The sequence below is a fragment of the Lissotriton helveticus genome, chromosome 11 (assembly GCF_964261635.1).
Source record: "Lissotriton helveticus chromosome 11, aLisHel1.1, whole genome shotgun sequence".
Classification (NCBI taxonomy): Eukaryota; Metazoa; Chordata; class Amphibia; order Caudata; family Salamandridae; genus Lissotriton; species Lissotriton helveticus.
The window spans coordinates 563,685,744-563,705,835 of record NC_136072.1 but is presented as its reverse complement, the minus strand read 5'-3'; positions in this window follow the sequence as shown (position 1 = coordinate 563,705,835).

The window sequence follows — 20,092 nt, the reverse complement described above, 5'->3', positions numbered from 1 at the left end:
GCGAATGGTAGTGGGGGTGTGTGACTCGAGGTTAACCCTGGGGATCCATTTTGTTGGATTTAATGCCCTCACACACCCTTTCAGGTGTCATACTTCATCATTTGGGCCTGCTCCTTGTTGGGTCGGCGGTGCAATACCCAACGGGCAACACCTCATAGAGGGGCTCTTTAGCGGAGATCTTTTTCCAACAGCCGTATAGATGAAGTGCGGGTATGGGGCCAGAATAGAGGGTAGACGTTGAGTAGTGAGTTAAAATAAAGCTAGGGGTACCGGGAACAATTTATTCAGAAGGTCCACTGCTTTAATAAAAAACGGGTTTCCAGAGGAGAGTGCTGGAATATTATGATTCCAGAGATCCTCCAGATCTTATTATTGTCTGGTCAACATGTTTCTCGCTGGCGTTATTTTAACAAGCGATTCTTCAGGACCTAAGTGACTATTTAACAAAAGTCTAAATGTGAAGAAACTGTCTACTCTAATTCCCTAATGTGTGATGTGTGTACACTAGTTGGGGTACTACAACAATTAGGGATGAAGGGAGAACATTCCTATATTACCATTCTTCTATGAGAACTGTGTTAAGCTGTCCATACCTGTTAGGTAGAGAGGAAGAGCATATCACAATTCGCTTATTAACATTCGCATAGGTGACTGTATTCCTTGTGTGGGTTGCATGCCAGTCTTACATTCAACAGGCGTGTCACTGCACCATAACACAAGTGTACATGCACTCTCAAAGGTGGGAACTCGGTGAGAGTGGTGTAAGTGGAACATTAAAACTTATTTACAAAGAAACAATAAAATCGTATGATTAGCAGCAAATTATCCAAACTCACCTAAAATATGTAACAGTCGGATAACAACAGTATCCAGCGGGTAAAGCTTCATGTTAGATCTTCCACCGCATGGCTATGTATAGGGAGAGATCTTAGTGCCTATTAAACAGTATGCAGTGACTGGTCTAATTGCATCTTATGTGGGAAATATAGTATATGTGCCAAAGTCCGGTATTTTCTGCCAATGAGGGACTCATACCTCATATATGGTAGCACTTAATGCATGGTCAGAGTTGTGAGCTATATGTATTAGGCGCGTACAAGTTAGTGACCATGCCTATTACGGGGTTGCCAATGTTGTATAACCCGGTAAGTACCAAAAAAAAGGGGGTGTGATGATTCCATGAGGAATGCATGGTCCGCTATTGTGTAAATGCTTAGCGAGTTAGTGTAACTAACAGGACTCCTAATTTTAGCAGGGCCACCCGCTGCCGTATAGGACGCTCTGCGAGTTTGTCAATGTTATCTGACCCGGTAAGTGCCAATAAGGGTTCCATGAGGAATGCATGATCCGTTGTTGTAACATGGCTTGGTAAGTTAGTTTCACTCACAAGACTCCTCATTTTCAATAGGTCCACCCGCTGCCGTGTATAATGCTATGCGAGTTCAAAACAGGTAACGCTACGAAGGATCCCGTATATATGAGCCCCCGCTAACGTGTAGACACCCTTGTATTAAAATGTCAGGACCAGTTGTTGGTTATTTATCGCCCCGGATATATGATTCTGAATGTTCTTTAGTCAGGGTTGTATATAGACACAGTCGAATAATCGTATCTGTGTATGCGGTAACTCTGTTACATGTAGACACGGGTGAATAAACCAGTGTGCGTTTCTGTGAATACAGTAACGTTATTACTGACTTACTTGGGAGTTCCTGAGCTGCACAGATCGCGCCTACCCCTCGCCGCTGGATCCGGTTGGAGGTGGAAGGCGGGGTTGTGACCGGATATAAAGGGGTGGAAATTACCTCCGAGAATGCGCCGTCAATACGCGGGCCATCTTGTAGTGTCTAACATCGAGTATGTAGTAGGGCTATCTCGAGGTTACGTCACGAGTGGGGTGGAGAGCCCCAGTGTGGTGCACGATGACAAAACTCCAATAGTGTATGACAGCACTATGTGTGGGAGGTTGGAGTCAAGGCAAAATCGTGTTGGGTCTAATCTTTTAGTGCATTAGTGGCGCCCATCTTTGAATGGTACACTAGGGTTCCCGGTTACTGTGTGTTTGAAAACCAGACAATAATGGCAGATATCTAGATATTTCAATAATCATCAATACTCCTGAGATGAATTACTTCCAGGAGTAGAAGGCTAGGGTTTAGACGGGGAAATCGAAGGACTAGCTCAACAGTGGAAATGGCTCAAAGAAATGACTTAACAGTGGTGTGTTAGGTGAAATGTTAAGTAAAGTCAATCAGAGGCTGATCCAGGGGATGTCTTCATTTAGGGTAAGGCTGTCAGAAGACAATCTGTGGATCCATCGTTGTTCTTTGAAGAACAAGCACTGTTTGCATATTTTATGGTTAGCCTCAAGGATAAGCCATTGGAGGGAATCTGGGGTGTGGTTCATTTCAAGGAAATGCCTGCACATTTTTGTATTGTTTTTCTTGCACCTAAAGTTACTTCGGTGCTCCGAAATCCTTGTTTTCATATTTTGGGTCGTCATGCCAATGTAATAGAGATTACAAGGGCATATGATCAGATATATGCAGTTCGTGCTATTACAGTTAGTATGGCCTCTCATTTCCCACGTGAAAGAGTCCGTTAGGGTGATACTTTTGTGTTTTTTAGTGAACGGGCACGCTGCGCACCCCCCACAAGGATAGTGGCCTGTCACTGCTGGTAGATTCCACAACGTGGTTTGGCGATTTGTTTCATTGGCCTTCTTAGGTCTAGTATGTATCAAGATGTTTTTGATATTCTTGGACCTCTTGAATGCGAACCTTGGTAGGTTTAGTGTGAGTGATGCTGTGTTGCGTATGGACCAGTGACGTCTCACAATCCTTCTCAAGTGGTTTGATGCCAGTGTGAAGGTTGTTACACAGGTCATAGGTTGAGTAGCCAGGGGGTCTCTTTCTTTTGGTTCTAACAAACCCTCCCTGTTGTTGTTCTGTGCTCTCTTTCTGCAATTCCTGATCTCTCTGGTAGGGTAGCCTCTTTCTCTAAGGTTCCTTGACAGGATAGATGACTCTGTCTTGTAATTGGCCATTGTGCTACAATTACGTCGTATCCTGAGGAATTGTCCAAAAGGAAGATTAGATCGTAAGGCCTAAGGATGATGGCTGGTGTAATGTAACAGACTATTACGGTCTGTGCTCTTTTTATATAAAGTAGTGCCTAGGGCTCCCCCTTCGATACTTATCTTTAGGTCCAGAAATGCTATGTCACTATTAGACGCTGTGATGGTAAATTTTAGGTATGGGTTAATGTTATTGATCCACATGAAAAACTCTGTGTAAGAGTCCTTGTTGCCTGCCCAGAAGATCAAAATATCGTCTATGAAGCGTTTCCATAATTTTATGTTGTCATGATAAGGGTTTGTCAATGACGATATATGATTCTCTTCAAAGTTTGCCATGTAGAGACAGGCTACACTAGGGGCTACCGTGCTTCCCATACAAGTTCCTTGTGTCTGAAGGTAGTGGGTGCCTTTGAACTCAAAATAGTTTTCAGTAAGGACCTTTTCTGCACATTCCATCACGAAAGTAATGTACTCCCTTCATCCCTAATTGTTGTAGTACCCAAACTAGTGTACACACATCACACATTAGGGAATTAGAGTAGACAGTTTCTTCACATTTAGACTTTTGTTAAATAGTCACTTAGGTCCTGAAGAATCGCTTGTTAAAATAACGCCAGCGAGAAACATGTTGACCAGACAATAATAAGATCAGGAGGATCTCTGGAATCATAATATTCCAGCACTCTCCTCTAGAAACCCGTTTTTATTTAAAGCAGTGGACCTTCTGAATAAATCGTTCCCGGTACCCCTAGCTTTATTTTAACTCACTACTCAACGTCTACCCTCTATCCTGGCCCCATACCCGCACTTCATCTATACGGCTGTTGGAAAAAGATCTCCGCTAAAGAACCCCTCTATGAGGTGTTGCCCGTTGGGTATTGCACCGCCGACCCAACGAGGAGCAGGCCCAAATGATGAAGCATGACACCTGAAAGGGTGTGTGAGGGCATTAAATCCAACAAAATGGATCCCCAGGGTTAACCTCGAGTCACCCCCCCCACTACCATTCGCATCACAGACTGTATTAGCCTTCTCTCTTTCTTAGGAACAGCACGGCAATCTTTGCATATGCATCTCCAGAGTCTCATGGTAAGAAGCTTCTCTGTTGGAGGTTTCTTGTCACTTGTTTCTATCTACAGGTATACATAATTCTTTGTATGTGTGTTTTTTTTGCAAGCATCATGTGTCTTTGTTGTCCCCTGGGCTCGTCTACATCTGGGACCTCTGGTTTGTCACCTACTGGCACATTAGAATACAGCTCTTCACAGCCTCGAGCAATTGGTGCCTGTGACTTTCAATCTTTTGCCACAAATGGAGTGGTGGCTCGATCCCATTGACTTGTACAATAGAATCCCCCTAACACTGCTTATACTAGGAGATGATGGATGGAGCCCTGAAACTTTTCAGACACTCACCCCCAGTCTCAGATCTGGTTTGAATCCATCATTGTCTTTAGCTCACTTCGCTACCCCAATTCAGAACCAGCTGTATTCTAATCAGTCTTGACCCTGTGCTTCATGAGAACAGCCCAGCCCATACTGCAAAGCCAGGTCTACCCTGGACCGGAAACAATCATCCTGGGACCAGTTTCGGGTAACATCCCTATTCAGCCAGGCAAGCTAGAATCCAGTGGCAAAGTGAGCAAGGGGCCCACGTCTGGGCATACCCTGCCAACTTAGAGCGAACAAACCAAACACAAGGAGATGTTGGACAGAGCTTAAACTTTTCAGGCACTCATGCCCAGTCACAGATCTGGGTTGAATCCATCATCATTCTTCTCACTTCGCCACCCTAGTTCAGACCGAGCTTTATGTAAATCAGTCTTGATCCTGTCCCAAATGGGAACTGTCCAGCCCGAACTGCCAAGACAGATCTTAACTGGCCTGGAAACAAGCATCCTTGGACCGGTTTCGGGGTAACACCCCTCATCAGCCAGGCTAGCTTGAATCCAGTGGCAAAGTGAACAAGGGACCCACGTCTGGGCATAACTGCCAACTTTGGGGGTACAAAGCAAACACATGGAGATGATCAACAGAGCGCTGAAACTTTTCAGACACACACCCCCAGTCACAGATCTGTTTTTAATCCATTCTTCTTTCTTTAGCTCACTTCGCCACCCCAGTTCAGACCCAGTTATATGCAAATCAGTCTTCCCCTTGTGCCTCATGGGAACAGTCCATCCTGAACTGCCAAGCCAGGTCTTCCCTGGACCAGAAACAAGCATCCTGGGAAAGGTTTTGGGGTAACACTCCTCATCTGTCAGGCAAGCTTGAATCCAGTAGCAAAGTGAGCAAGGGACCCACCTCTGGGCATACCCTGCCAACTTAGGGCAAATAAAGCAAACACAAGGGGCCAGATTCACAGAACTAACTTAAGACAAAATTCTAAACTTACTACCATTTTGTTATTCACAGAAGGCACTTACTCATTTTGGTATTCACAGAAGGCCCTTACTCAGTACGGTATTCACAGAATTTATGAGTCCTAACTTTAGGACTCATAAATGCCTTCTGTGAATACCGAAAGTCTTAAAGTTAGGATTGTTTTCTCAATTTAGGAGTCCTAAAGTTAGGACTCCTAACTTTAGGACTCCTAAATGCTTTCTGTGAATACCGAAAGTCTTAAAGTTAGGATTTTTCTCAGTTTAGGAATAGTAAAATTAGGACTCTTAACTTTAGGACTCCTAAATGCCTTCTGTGAATACCAAAAGTCTTGAAGGTAGGATTTTTCTCAGTTTAGGAGTCCTAAAGTTAGGAGTCCTCACTTTACTACTCCTAAACTGAGAAAACTCCAAACTTTAAGTTGGAAAAGTGCCCAATGGTGAATCAAAGAGGGTCATCTTTAATGTCAAAAAATGGCAAAATCTTTCCATCGGGATATAATTCTCTAAATAGGATAAGTTGCATGCAGAATTCGCCATTATCCTTAGTACGAGACATCACTGGATTGCACCTGATATGCATCCCACTTGTATTCAATATACTCAATTTAGTCCCTTGTGTGAGACGTTTCCAAGCCCAGGTTTAGGAGGGCAACGGGGAATGCTGGTGGGCTTCTTTCCCCTTTGAGGCTATGTTGGCCAGGATATTAGGAGGCAGACAATGGCATACAGGCAGATAAGGGGAGCAGGCCACACTGCCAAGGGTCAACACCACCAGCCAGAGCAGATAACAGTCTGGTGCAGGTGATCAGTCCCGCCTTTCCTCAGAAGATGGATGGGCGAGGTGAATGAGCAGAATGTTGACCCAGGTGAAGCATAAGTGGGCGCAGACCATTCCTAAGCCACATCTCTCAGTATAACCTGCCAAGCACGAGGCTTAAAATATGCAGATGCAGGACTGTAACAACACCAGTAGCTATGAAAGGGGCTTTTCCGGTATGAGCAGTCCAGTTGTAGGCCCACCACGGACCAGCACATGTCTGATTCTATACCACCGCAAATGCCCAAAGCCAGTGGCTTAAGTGGAAGTTTACGGTGTCCCATCTGTATTTCGGGATTCACCTCACACACACTTGGGAGGTGGACATGCATCTAGTATGAAGAGCCAAGCTACGATCCACCAGCATTGTGAAGGAATTCTATTGCCACCATTACTCTGTCCCCACTGCTCCTCTCTTACTGGTCATGGAGGCCATCAGGAACATACCCACTAGTCCAGCCATGGAGTGTCTGAGTCTCAGCCTCCGCTGCATCCAAAGACCCCCCATATCCACCACAATTCTGGGTCAGATAGCATATCCACAGATGCTGCTTGTCCCCAGCTCCGCCTCCCTGGGCCACTGTCTGTGAGCCAGGTCCAGTCTGCGTACCTGGATCTCTCCGTGTGACAGCAGCACCCTTACAGCTGTAGTATGTATTCATAGCAAGTTATGCCCGTTAAAAATACTTCCGCATTGTACACATCCTTTTGTACAGCAGTAAGTCTAATATTAAAGAGAACATGAGAAGATGTTATCGGACATGCTGCATTTTAGTATGTCTTTATAGCTGTCTCATATTTAGGTGTTCTATTTGCAGAGAAACTCAACACAGCAGACATGATTTAAAGACCAGCGAAGAAAAGAAAAAGCTTCATGGATTTGGAAAGGCTGATTCTCCATTGTTAGATTTGCGGGTCTCTAGTTGACAGAGGTAGGTACCTATGACCAAATAGAGACCGTTGCGTGCAGTCAGGGTAAGGGGGTACACTCCTAAAATAACCCCTGCTCACCCCCTTGGTAGCTTGGCACGAGCAGACAGGCTTATCTCAGAGGCAGTGTGTAAAGCTTTTTTGAACACATACAGGTACCCAGTGACAACACTACAGATGGACACCACATACGTTGTAACATAAAAATAAGTATTTTTATATAGACTTAACACAAGACCCCAAACTACAAAAATCCACAATACTGTACTTCAAAAATGGTAGAATTAGCTTAGTTCTCTTTAGATGTAAAATGCGACACTTTAAGTTCAATGTACCTTTAGATGAGTAACGCCAAACAATGAAAGTGTTGCAGGGAAGGTGATGTGTCGGTTCCTGACACGCAAGAACTGTGATGCGTCGGGTCCCTACTGCTGCGTAGGGGATGCGTCGGTTCTTCTCCGCGTGGGGAGGTGATGCGTCAGTTTCATATTGCGCTTCTGTGGCGATACGACCAGCAGCACCGTGATGCGATGAAGATCCGGTGCAATGAAACAAAATGGTGTCTTCTTCTTGATGCAACAACAATGAGTGCACACCCGACGGCCATCTGGTGACTCAATGATTCTTCCGAGCTGCGACAGGCCCTGAGGCACCCTTCCATGGTGATGCAACGGCGTCTGCTGCGATGGCGGCACTCTGCCCGGTGATGCGAGACGCTTCAGGTGATGTGATGGCGACAGTGGCGGCACGCTTCTCTGGTGATGCGACGGCATCTGCTGCCATGGCGACACCCTTCTCCAGTGATGCGACGACAACAGCTGCGGCGGTGACACGGTTCCTAGTCTTGAGTCGCGCTCACAGTGACACACAATCTCTCAGAAGGCCCAGCTCAACAGCAGGCACTTCAATTCCCAGCAAGGGAAGGCAGGGGAGCTGGTTGGTGAAGTCTGTTGTGCTTGAGACCTCAGCAGGAGGCAAGTTCTATCTCAAGTCCTTGGGAATCCTTTACAAGTTGATTTGAAAGTAGCACAAAGCCCTTTCTCCTTACTTTGGCAGTCAGGTAACTACTGCAGGCCAACCCCCAAACAGCACTCAACTTAGGCATAGTCTCCTCCTCAGTTTGTCTGGTTCCTCGCCTCAGCAAAGGTTCTTCTTGTTTCCCAAAAGTGATCTAATGCTCTTTTATACACCAAAAGCCTTTGTCTCTGGAGGCTGAGAGTGTCTGTACCTAGTCCAAACCAGTTCCTGGAGCATTTTTTTGAAAAGATTCCTTCATTCCTTTGACAGAGTGGGCCAGGAACATCAGACGCACCACATGAGGTGGAGCCAGCTTTGTGGAAGGCAGGCCCAGCCCTATTCAGGTCCCAGGTGCAACTCCTCCCACCCATCTACATGCAGATAGCTCTATTCAGCCCTGTGCTGACTCACCCTGTCTCCTGGAATCCACAGCCACTGTCACTCAAACTCCAGACAAGGAATACACAACCTAGCAGAGGCAGGCTTGGTTAGTTAGGCAAGAAAATACCTACTTTCTCAAAGTGGTAATTTCTAACACAGAATGGTAAAACTAACTTCACTAAAAGATGTGTTTTATCATTCTGAGTTCAGGCATACTAAACTTGAATTTCCACTTAGTTCCCTGAGTCAATTAGGATTATAAAATGTTATAATCAAACTGCCCATTCTAGCCTATGTGGAACAGTTAGCCTTCCAATAGTGAAAAATTAAATGGCTGTAATTTACTATTAGGACATGCCATACACACCAGGGCATGTCCTACCTTTTACCTACAATTCTCCCTGCCCTTGGGCCTACCATAGGGGTGACTAATATGCTGAAAAATGAAGGTTTAGGGACGGGCGAGTGGGTGCACTTGCCCGGTCAACATGGCAGTACCAGACTGCACGCAGGCTCTGCAATGGCAGACCTGAGACACACTTTACAGGCTGTTTCTGTGGGTAGCATAATCAGTGCTGCAAGCCCACCAGCAGCATTTGATTTACCAGCCCTGGGCACCCGCAGTGCACTGTACTAGGGTCTGACAGTAAATTAAATAAGACATTTATGGAGTCACTAATCCATACATCAATTTACAATAGGGAGAGCATATGCACTTTAGCACTGATCAGCAGTGGTAAAGTGCCCAGAGTCATAAAACCAACAAAAACAGGTCAGACAAAATACAGGAGGAAGTCAAAAAGTTCAGGGATGACCCTGCAAAAACTGCCCAACAGTCCAACACAACCCCCTTCCAGCCAAAACACAGGGTAGACCAATCACTACCTTGATGGGCTTCTCTGCTTTGAAATTAAATTAAATTAAATGAAATGGTGATTTATAGAGCGCGACTCATTAACCCTAGGTATGGAAGGCGCTTACTCATAGAGACTAAATTTTGACTGATGAATTCACAGACGCTTTAATGAATAAACAACCAGGTCTTTAACGCTTTTCTGAAGGCTAACAGATGTGACTCCTGTTTCAATTTTATAGGTATAGAATTTCACAATTTAGTCGCGCCCAATACAAAGCTTCTTCCCCCCCCCAGGAACAGTTTTTCACCCTGGGAACAATAAGGTCATGAGCAGAGGATGAACAAAGGTTGCGTACTGGGATATAGGGTATGAAGTTCCGTTTAAAAAAACTGGTCCTATACCTTGTGTTGTCTTAAAGATAATACATAGAGCCTTAAACTCAATACGTTTGCTTATTGGCAGCCAATGTAAGTCCTTGAGTGTCTTTGACACAGATCTGTGTCTTGGGATATTCAGAAAGAGCCTAGGCGCTGCATTCTGCACAACCTGCAGTTTTGTTCGGCACTTTTTCCGGAGGTTGATAAAAAGCCGATTGCAGTAGTCGGCCCTGGAAAGGACAAGCGATGAGACCACTAATTTACAAAGCTCAACCGGGATGAAAGGGAGGATTTTTCATAGAAGTTTTAACATATAGAAAGAGAGGGAGGTAACCTGGTTGACATGATTTTTTAATGAAAGTTTGGAGTCAAAAATGACTCCCAGGTTCTTAACCTTGGTCACTGGAGTCGGTAAAGGCCCGAATTCCAGGGGCCAAATGTCAGGTGACCAGAAGTTAGTATGTGCATCGAAGAGTAAGACCTCTGTCTTTCCAGAGTTAAGTCTTAAACAATTAGAGGTCATCCATTCCCCAACCTGAGGAAGGCAAGCGTGGAATTGTTTCAAAGTGTCAGTGAGGGATCCTGATACAGAGACGATAATCTGCGTATCATCTGCAGAAGAAACAGCCGAAAACCCTCAGATTAGCAAAATGAGAAGCTTTGGGTAATAGATCATGGACCCATGGACCCTGGCCCACAACAGCCGGTACATATTCCAGTTCTACGCCAATCTGAACCTTTTTGGATCCCTGTGTCCTTACTCACGGGGCCCACCATGCTAACCCATGGGGAACCCTTCTCCTCACTTGTGGACACCATCTGTGCAGCACCTAACCTTAGCTTGCTCACAGGTGTGTCCCAACAGACAGGCAGCAAGCCACAGTGGCCACTGACAGTAGTCAGTGATGAGACGCAGGCCTTAGGCCTCTCAGGGCTCTCAAACCTCTGTGGCATAAGAGAGCTGGGCCAGTAGCCACAGGTGCTTGACACCCTTTGTCCACTCTCCCTCCTGTGAAGTCAGGTATGGCATCCTGACATAGACCCACCAGCTCCGGGCCTGTACCCGACGGCTGGACAAGAGATCAGGAAGGGATCTCCCACACCCGGTCCTCCTCCTTGGGGCTTTGAACCCCTCTCACTTGGAGTGGTACCCCCTTCCAGAATTGTCAGGGTGCCTGTAGCAGATGTTCTGCACAATTTGCCCACCTGTTCAGGGTTTCCATCCTGCAACTGGGCTTCCAGGTCAGGGGGGACACCCTGAACCTGGCCCTCCAACCTAGAGTCTAAACCCTCCAGTTGAACCGGGGTCAGAGGCGAGGACTCCCTCCCTCTGCACCCCCTTCCAGAGTACTGCAACCTACTATCAGGAGAGGTACCCCTAGAAGACCATCCGGTCAGGACAGTGTTTACAGTGGTACCACCCTCCAGGTCTGACAACACCTGAACCTGGCTTCCTAAACCAAGGACCAACCCCTATGGTTGAACACTTGCCCGGCGCACCAGGACTTCCATGAGAGCACATATGCCCCCAGAGGTTGACACATAAGTCATGTGTGGTGTGACAGTCTGCCTGGCGCAGATCTCCCGACCCCTGTCCATCTGACAGCACGTGAAGATCCCCCAGGACAGAAGTGGTGTCACCATGGTCACTCCTTGGTGACTCAGCCCTTCCGGCCGGCCCCATACCTACTGGTTCTTCCACTGGGGAATCTTTCCCCCTCGCACCCCTTAACCCGGACTTCTGCACCCTCCACTTAGGAGTGGCCCCGCCAGACACCAGAACTGATGGAGGCCTGCTTACAGACACTCCCAGTTCACCTGACACTAGGGGTTCCCCCTCAATGAGCGGCCCATCAGGACAGACTAGGCTCCCCACCTGGTGTTCCCTTAAAGAACCATCCAGGCCCTTAGACTGGGTTTCGTGCACTTTGGGACACACAGCCCCACCATTACTCCGTCTCCACTGAGACAGGATGTGAGCCCCTACACCCTTCACACAACTCTGGGACCTAGCTAGGCTATTTTAAACCTCTTCCACCACACAGGTCCGGAAGATACCTGAGCCACTCCTTTTAGGATCACTCCCTAATGCCTCTCCAGACCCTCTGGAATCCACCAAAGGGTCTGCCTCCAATGTGAGTTCCCTGTGGTCAGAGAACTTATTCTCTAACAGGTGTTGGCATAGGTCTGAACAACAGGTACTTACAATATGCTCTCCTACAATTGAATCACACAGTCCCCTACAAGGGTTAACCAAACTATCCTTCACTTCTCCATCCAGTTCCTCGCAAACGTACTCCAAACCACTCTCTTGAGATTGGCAAGACAGTATCTGTCTCTGTCACTCAACCCACACTCTTCTGGGCAGTTTTCACACTCAGATACCAGAACTTCAACCTTGGGGGAACCCCTCTCCCTGCACCTCTCATCTAGAGTCAGTAGAGTGTTCCTCCGAGCACTAGGACCATGAACCCCTGCGTCAGTTTCCACATTCTCCCCAGGGACACTGCGTACTACTGGAGCTACCTCATATCCTTGAACCTCCTGGTATATGTTAACCCCCTACTTTAAGTCAGGCACCACATCACTGGGTGTATGTACTGCTCCCTCAGCACTAGATAACCCAATGATGCTGCCACCATCTGAGCTTGATTCCACCTCCAACTCAGCAAAGCTCACTTCCTGAGCTATACACATTTCTTTTTTCTGGGCTGAGACACTCATGGCCTCAAGCCTCTCGAGCTCCAAATCAAGCTCCCTCATTCTCAGCTCAAGCTCAAACTGCATCCTCTCTTCCTCTAGGGCCAATTTCCTAGTTTGCAACTCCAATTCTAACTGCCCCCTCAACTTGAGCTTGGTCAGCTCCATCTCATGCATCCTACTCTTCTTCCGGTCCTCCAGCTCTTCTAGGGACAGGCCCTTGGCAGAAACACTGCTACCTGCTGGGGAACATGCTCCCCTCCCCCTCTCCCTGGACCAAATGGTCCTTCCAGCTGCTCCTTTGTATTTTCAGCCCCTTCCTTATTCTCAGGGTTATTCCTTGCTTCGACCCAGGTCCTCAGCGCCTTTTGGAACGCCTCCTTCTTGGAGAGCAACTTTAAATCTCCTGCAGAAGTGCTTCAGCTGTTTCACATTGTTGTATTCTAGTTTCTCCTCTTCCCAATCAAAATCAACAGATGCGATGGATGCTGCTTTATCCATGGTGGTAAAACTTGGCAGTTTTTGGCAAAAATAGAAAATCTCAGGAAAAACAATCTACCAAAATGTAAGTGGTCGTGTTTTTGTCTGCACTCAGTAGTAGTGTTCACCAATCACTGTATATGAGTCACAAATGCAGAATCCCACCGCTGTCACCAATGTTAGATTTGGGGGTCTCTAGTTGGCAGAGATATGTACCTTTGACCAAATAGGGACCCTTGAGTCTAGTCAGGGTAATGTGGTATACTCCTAAAATAACCCCTGCTCACGCCCTTGGTTGCTTGGCACCAGCAGACAGGCTTATTTCAAATAGAGACCGTTGCGTGCAGTCAGGGTAAGGGGGTACACTCCTAAAATAACCCCTGCTCATGTCCTTGGTTGCTTGGCACCAGCAGACAGGCTTATTTCAGAGGCAGTGTGTAAAGCACTTGTGAACACATACAGTAACCCAGTGACAGCACTACAAATGGACACCAAACAAGTTGTAGTATAAAACTAAGTATTTTATATAGACTTAACACAGGACCACAAACAACACAAATCCACAATATGTACTTCAAAAATGGTCGAATTAGCTTAGTTCTCTTTAGATGTCAGATGCGTTGGTTCTTCTCCACGTGGGGAGGTGATGAGTCGGTTTCTTACTGAGCTTCCATGGCGATGCGACCAGCAGCGCTGTGATGCGATGAAGATCCAGTGCAATGAAACAAAATGACATCTTCTTCTTGATGTGACAATGATGCGTGCACACCCGAGGGCCATGCGGTGACTCAACGATTCTTCAAAAGCTGCGACAGCAACACACTTCTTCGTCTTGAGTCGGGCTTCCATCTCCCAGCTGCACAAAGTCTCCCAGAAGGCCCAGCTCAACAGCCGGCACTTCAATTCCCAGCAAGGGAAGGCAGGGGAACTGGTTGGTGAAATCTGTTGTCCCTGAGACTTCAGAAGGAGGCAAGCTCTATCTCAAGCCCTTGGAGATTCTTCACAAGTTGATTTGAAAGTAGCACAAAGCCCTTTCTCCTTACTTTGGCAGTCAGGCAACCACTGCAGGCCAAACCTCCAAACATCACTCAACTTAGGGATAGTCTCCTCTTCAGTTTCTCTGGTTCCTCTCCTCAGCAAAGGTTCTTCTTGTTTCCCAAATGTGATCTAATTCTCTGGGGTCTGGGTCCCCTCTTTTGTACACCAAAATCCTTTGTCTCTGAAGGTAGAGAGTGTCTGTACCTAGTCGAAATCAGTTGGGTCAGTCCTGGAGCACTTTGTTGACAAGACTCCTTCTTGTCCTTGACAGAGTGGGCCAGGGACATCAGACGCACCACACAGGGTGGAGCCAGCATTGTGGAAGGCAGGCCCAGCCCTATTCAGGTCCCAGGTGCAACTCCACCCACCCATCTACATGCAGATAGTGGTATACAGCCCTGTGCTGACTCACCCTGTCTCCTGGAATCCCCCAGCCCCTGTCACTCAAACTCCAGACAAGGAACACACAACCTAGCCAAGGCAGGCTTGGATAGTTAGGCAAGAAAATAGCTACTTTCTAAAAGTGGTATTTTCAAACACAGAGGGGCCGATTCCGATTCGGAAAACTAATCGGTCTACCGAATCGAATCCGAATCCGTAGCCCTTTCCGTACGACTCGTCCAATTACCGTCCGAATCCCGTAGTACGATTCGTAGGAAAAATATATGACCGAATCGTTGCAAACCGTACGAATAGCATGGGAAAATCCGTACGACATGGACCCTCAAAGTGAACCGTACGAATCGTAAACATGCTGCACGACCCGACAAGTACGATCCAGACTAGGGAATCAGAATGTGATTCATACGGAAATCGTCACGTATGAGTGAGTCACATCACTATTGTAATGGAGCCATAAGCGAGCATGTGTAATGCACCGTACCCCGACTTTCATGGCGTGTGTACTCACCGTACCCTGTGTACGAACCGTACCCCGGCATTCATGGCGTTTGTACGCACCGTACCCCGTGTACGCACCGTACTCCGGCATTCATGGCGTGTACGTCGCGTACGGGGATGCGGATCGGGTCGGACTCTGCTTTTCCGGACATTTCGAGCTCCTGTAGAAAAAGAGTCATGCGGAGTGTCGCAGAGACGAATCGTACTTGCTGGGCCAGAAACAGCTGCTTAATTACGTACGGACATCACATACTGCGTGTTCCGGATACAAATCGCACATATTATTTAGTTGTACGGTTTCAGTACGATTCGAAGGGAGATCTGCTTTGGATCAGAATCGTACTTCATCGTACGTCTGGGGACGTTTACGGGTACGATTTGTACGGGAAATATGCTCCGTATGGCTATTTGTAAAGGGATTTTACCGAATCGGAATTGGCCCCACAATGTTAAAACCAACTTCACTAAAATATGTATTTCATCATTCTGAGTGCAGGCATACTGAACTCGATTTTCTACCTAGTTTCCTGAGTCGGTTAGGATTATAAGATGTTATAAGCAAACTGCCCATTCTCGCCTATGGGGATCAGGTAGCCTTGTAATAGTGAAAAAATGAAAGTTGCTGTAATTCACTATTAGGACATGCCACACACACCAGGGCATGTCCTTCCTTTTACCTACAATGCACCCTGCCCTTGGGCCTACCATAGGGGTGACTAATATGCAGAAAAGGGAAGGTTTAGGGAATGGCGAGTGGGTGCACTTGCCCAGTCAACATGGCAGTACCAGACTGCACACAGGCTCAGCAATGGCAGATCTGAGACAAACTTTACAGACTGCGTCTGTGGGTGACACAACCAGTGCTGCAAGTCCACCAGCAGCATTTGATTTACCAGCCCTGGCCTCACGCAGTGCACTGTACTAGGGTCTGACAGTAAATCGAATAAGCCAATTATGGAGTCACTAATCCATACATCAATTTACAATAGGGAGAGCATATACAGTTTAGCACTGATCAGCAGTGGTAAAGTGCCCAGAGTCCTAAAACCAACAGGTCAGACAAAATACAGGAGGAAGGCAAAACGTTCAGGGATGACCCTGCAAAAATGGGCCAAGTCCAACATCCGTAATAGGAAATTTGATTTTTCAAAAGTGCATTTATAGTTGCAGTGTCTGGGGTGGTTTGTGGATGAAACCTAAGAGATGGCTTTTCCCCAAATATTGCCACTAATGGTTAAACTGAGTTGCTTTTTAAATTGCCAGATCACAATATATATATATGGCCTGATTTAGAGTTTGGCAGATTGGTACTCTATCACAAATGTCACTGATATCCTGTTTGACTTATTTAATGCCCATTATATACCAATGCACTTATATATCCTATTTCACTTGTAATAAGGCATCCATCCCATCTGTGAAGGAGTAACCTTGTGCCAAACTTTAAATCAGGCCCAAGTTCTGAGGATAATGGAATCTGCAAAGAGCTCATTAGTGGGGATTGTGTGGCTTTATGTATGATGTGGGCAGGCATTTTGTGCACGTAGGAGGGCTAGTTATATATTGAGAGCTGAACCTCATTTGACCTGTTCTCTATTTCAATTGATGCTGGAATTACTGCTGAAACCTATGCCGTCCCTTATGTGGATCATGTGGAAAACTGAATGAATGTACTCTTTACTAGTGCACCACTACTGTACTCATGCTCATCTAAGCGCCTAGACACATCCGGGTGTATATATAGTGCTATACAAATTCTTCATTTCATTTCTGAGTCTTGTCTGATGTTCCTTTAGTTAGTATCAAGCATTTGCTTACCTGTTTTTTATTTTCCTTTTTTAGAAAATGTTAGCTTGTTTGGTGATAAATGGTAGCCAAAGGTTCTCAGGGAAGGAGGTGGCCAACCTCGCCTGCTCCATACACCAGTACATACCCGGAATGCTAGAGTGGGGTAAGGGCTAAAGCCAGTCACAACCTATATGGCTCAGGGGAGGAGTGGGGGGCATGGACGCTGGGTCACGCGGGGTGGGGGGATGGTTGAGTGGTTGCCAGGGAAGGGGCGTCACGCGAATATGGGAGTTTAAATAATAAAAAAAGGAAGCAGGCAGCCTCCCTCCCCTCCCCAAAGCCAATCAAAATGCTGCAATGGCAGTGTTCTGATTGGTTGGGACGCCAACCACACAGGTGCCTATGGGGACGGCCAACCAATCAGGGACCGCAACATTGGGCAAGCCACTCCTACCCTGCCCTTGAACAGACCTGCCCTCCCGCCCGCCCCCAAATAAACCCTTCTGCTCTCTCACAGTGTGAGAAGCAGAAATATAAAATGGTATTTAGAATACCATTTTATGTTTCTGCTTCCCACACTGTTAGAAAGCAGCGGGAAGACACTCCTCCGCCCACATGGAGGAGTCGCCCCTGGCTAATGCCATCACAGAGAACATGAGGCCTTGTGGATTAAAATAACTAACAATGTGGCATGCAACGCCCCAGAAAAAAAGGTAAGTCATCTGTGGGACTATATTGCACTATAGGAGCTGGACTCAGTGGAAGGCAGTGCAATCAGTTGCGGATGAAATGCTTGCCTCCAAAATGGATAACCAGAAATGCAAACAGCTGCGGCCCGTGGAGGGAGTTCGGTGGGGCAGGGAGGCGGTGCGGTGGAGGTGCAGGGTGGAGGGTGGTAAACAACGGAATATGGATAATTGCAGGTAAGTAAACAGTTTAATAAATAAAACGAATTTCGTAGCACACCCTGCATCGCAAAATGCGATGCAGCGCGCTACGAAATTGTTTACTTACCTGCAATTATCCATATTCCATTGTTTACCACCCTCCACCCTGCCCCTCCAAACTCCCTCCACGGGCCGCGGCTGAATGCAAAGTATTCTTAGTCACTTTCATTAGCCAACTTCCCCCCAAAAAGTTCTGCACAATAAATGTTTTTGCAAGAAAAATTTCGAGCAGAAGTATTTTTCATTAAACCGTGTTATAGAATAGTTCTTTGTCACAAATCTACATTCAGCAAAATGTATCTTCACGCAGTTCACGATGTTCACAAACACTGATATTTAAAATAAAACTTGGTGATGTTGCAGAGGAAAAATCTTTGCAACTTCAAACAACCATATGTATTGCTATGGAGCTCTTCAAGCCAGTTAGATCAATAACGTGGGTTCTGTCTTATGCAGCAGCTCACAGAAGTGATGGCAGCTCTCATTTGGGGGGGGGGGGAGTGCATGTTTTTTACGGCTGTAGAAAGGGGTTGTACTCTATATAGAGAGAGAGACAGACGAGGATGAGACCAAGTACAGCGCCTCAAGTGAATCCCATCGGATTGGGTTGGAGAAGGAAACCGTACTGGACCAATTAAAATAGCACTAAATAGTGTTTCTCTTCCTTCTAGAATACCAATGATGCATTTTGCCGAGTAGTATCGTGGCCTATTTTCTTCCTCGCTTGGGACTGGAGACATTGAGCCAGAAGTAGAGAGTCTTCCAGATCTAGTGACATATTTATCAAAGGATTGCATCACTTTTGCACCACGCAACAAGGTGCAAAAGACACAACCCTTAAGATGTGATTTATCAAGCCACGTGAGGCCCCCTTTGCATGGCCCTCAGTAATTTGATAAACCCAGAGTAATGCAACGCTGTGCAAATTGCTGCATTGCGTCACTCTGCACCAGCAAGGCACTCCATGGGTGATGCGCAGATGTGACCACGTAAAATCCATGGATTTAGACCGAATCTCCGATAAGTGGTAGACCTGGGAATGCACCAAAACCCTACGCCTCCCCAAGTGAGGTGGTATGAGGAGAAATATGTTTATTTCTCCTCTTGTTTTTTTTCTCTTTCTATATGTTCCGCATTGTGCATTTGATACTGTACACTCTAAAGTTGGTAAGCACCACCTTGTGTGGTGACATCGACTCTCACACTTTCCGTCTAACCTCCTGCTTTCACAGTCACATTAGGCCCACCATACAATCAACAAGTGGTTCAAAACTCATGCACCGCATCCATCATGCCCCATTTGAAAATACTGCAAACAATGCAATCCATCCAACGTGCTCACATCAGAAATCTACAAATATTGCACCTCATTCCTCATGCCCCATATGAGAAAACTAAAAACAATGAACCTCATTGAACGTGCCCTATATGAGAAAAACTACAAACAACTAGGGGTGGGCGTAGTTTGCGAAGTAGCGCTACGCGAAGCTACGCAAAGTGCACTTTGCGAACTTCATGTAGCACTACGCGAGCTGCGTGGTAGCATGTTCGCACTGTGCAAGATGCATTTTCAATGATTGCACAGTGCGAACAAGCATCCGGCACTGTGCAATAATTGAAAACGGCATCTACAGTGCGAGCTGTAGTTTTCTGCCGCTCGAGTAGATTTTTACTCGAGCGGCACCTTTCTCAACGCGAACTGGTAGTTTCTCACCCCGAGCGGTCGCGAGCATGCACAACCACTCGCAATGAGAAACCTGACCTCCCCGCGTTGATAGTCTCGCGGGGTTGTAATTTTGCTTGCTCGCGGTCGCGAACATGACGTTGAGGACCGCGAACAAGCAAAAAATGACCGCTGCACTACGCTACGCGTGTTTGCACTGTGCTACGTGCAGCTCGCGTAGTGCGAAGTTGCGCAAACTTCGCAAACTACGCGAGCATAGCGTAGTGCTTTGCCCAGGGTTACAAACAACGCACCTCAGCAAACACACCCTATATGAGAAAAACTACAATAATGCACCTCATTGAACATGCCCCATATGAGAAAAGCTACAAACAATGCAATTCATCCAACGTGCTCATATCAGAAATCTACAAATAATGCACCTCATTCATCATGCCCCATATGAGAAAACTAAAAACAATGAACCTCATTGAACGTGCCATATATGAGAAAAACTACAAACAATGTACTTCAGCAAACACGCCCTATATGAGAAAAACTACAATAATGCACCTCATTGAACATGCCCCATATGAGAAAAGCTACAAACAATGCACCTCATCCAACATGCCCCATATGAGAAAAACTACAAACAATGCACCTCATCCATCATGCCCCATAGGACAAAACTACAAATAATGCACTTTATTGAACATGCCCCATATGAAAAAACAA